A 2,363-nucleotide genomic window follows, 5' to 3' on the forward strand; every position below is an offset into this window, starting at 1 on the left:
ATATATATATATATATATATATATATATATATATATATATATATATATATATATATATATATACATACATATATTCATATATATATATATGTATATATATATATATATATATATATATATATATATATATATATATATATATATATATATATATATATATATATATGTATATATATATTGGTTCCCGAAAAAATATTTTCACGAAATATATAAGTGACCACTATATTCGTTATTGTTGTGTGTCTGTCTGTCTGTCTGTCTGTCTGTCTGTCTGTCCCGAGCATAGCTCCGTGGGTTTTGATCCGATCCTGATGAAATTTTGGTGGGAGGTTTATATCATGATCTCGTTGCGTTTTCCTGAAAATGGGCATGGCTCCGCCCATAATGTGTTTTTAGTGGGTAGCCGATTTCAATTTGCATCTTCTCCTTGGGGTTTTGTCGAATCTGACAGGGGTTTCGGTATTTCGTTAGCCCAATGGCACCTGCATAGCCCCACGGAGCTCGATTTTTCATTTTCATCCCAAGGTCAAGGTCACAAGGTCACGAACTTAGAAAATTGCAATTTTGATATAAAAAATTATTCTCCAAGGGCTTTGTCGAATCTGGCAGGGGTTTTGGTATTTGGATAGTCCAATTTCACCTGCATAGCTCCACAGAGCTCGATTTTTCATTTTCATCCCAAGGTCAAGGCCACAAGATCACGAACTTAGAAAATTGTGAATTGTGTTTTTAGGGGGTAGCCAATTTCAATTTGCATCTTCTCCAAGGGGGTTTGTCGAATCTGGCAGGGTTTTCGGTATTTGGTTAGCCTAATGGCACCTGCATAGCCCCACGGAGCTCGATTTTTCATTTTTGTCCCAAGGTCAAGGTCACAAGGTCACGAACTTAGAAAATTGCGATTTTGACATTAAAATCCATCTTCTCCGAGAGGGTTGTCGAATCTGGCAGGGGTTTTCGGTATTTTGTTAGCCCAATGGCACCTGCATCGCCCCACGGAGCTCGATTTTTCATTTTAGTCCCAAGGTCAAGGTCACAAGGTCATGAACTTAGAAAATTTTGAATTTTGACATAAAAATCAGACGACTGCCCAACTTTGAGAGCTAGGATGACGATATTTTTATTGCCTAATCTTGAGGTCATTCCCCACCTGAAGTCATGAAACCATTTTCTCTATCTCGAACACCTTGCCCGTGGCGCCCCCTTCAAGTTTGTTTTTACGCTGATTTCATCAAAATATGGATAATCCGAGGAGTGTGAAATGCCATATAACCTATATGACGTTATATTGTTCCTGGAATGTTCCAGAGGAAGTTTTGCACCAAAAGTCATAATCCTTGACCTTTGACCTTTAAAGTTCACAAAGGTCAAATTTTCAAAGTTGTGGGAATCGAACCAGGTTTTCCACCTTCTTCGACCAACTAACTCCATTAAGCTATAGCACGTATCCTGTTTCCTTATTTTAATGTCCACAACATTGTTTTGGGACCTTTAAAGGTTATGCAAAGGTCAAATTTTTAAAGTTGTTGAACGAAACCAGTTTTTCGACATTTTGCCGCTAATAACCTGTCACTCGTACCACATCATGTTGATAATTTTTATAACTTGGTCTAACATTATCACATTGTCTCATCCTTGACTTCTGAAACAATCTACATCTTCAAATACCGCTCGTGAACCATCTTCGTCTTCAGACTTGTATATATCTATATACATACATACAGTATATATACATATATGTACGTATATATGTATATATATATATATATATATATATATATATATATATATATATACATACACGTTTCGTAGTACAAAATTTGAAAAAAGCAGAGAACACAACAGATAATCGTCAAAGCTTTTCGTCTTGCAGCTCGTTAGGACACACGCAAGAATACCGGAAATGCAGACACGATATGAAACAATTTATGTGTTCAGACAGTTGGTGATTGGTTTTTTGCACTGTAACTGACACGAACATCCACATCATGGCCTTGAGGCACCGAGGGAACCCGTGACCTCCCATTTTTCCATGGATCCAGGTCAGAATAGATGTAGTCTTTAAACATCCTCTTTTTTGTTTGCAAGGAACAGGAGATTGTGTGTGTATAACGGGGCTTCAAGAACACGTACATGTGCTTCAGTACGTGCATGTGCCACAATCTGAAACCGTTCAGCGTGATAGTTCTGGGCACATTTGGGATTACTTCGGATATGCTTACCAATGGCGAAATCACTTTTTTGAGCAGTCATTCTCGTGGGTTCTTACATGTATGGGATGGTTATGTACGGCTGTCTCAAAGTTGTTTTGGATTGCCAATGGAATGTGCTGCTTGATCCGATCCTCTAATCTGAGTGATGTGCGA

The sequence above is a fragment of the Eptatretus burgeri genome, chromosome 3 (genome assembly GCF_056783735.1).
Source record: "Eptatretus burgeri isolate ZD-2024b chromosome 3, Ebu_testis_v1, whole genome shotgun sequence".
In the NCBI taxonomy this organism is placed as follows: domain Eukaryota; kingdom Metazoa; phylum Chordata; class Myxini; order Myxiniformes; family Myxinidae; genus Eptatretus; species Eptatretus burgeri.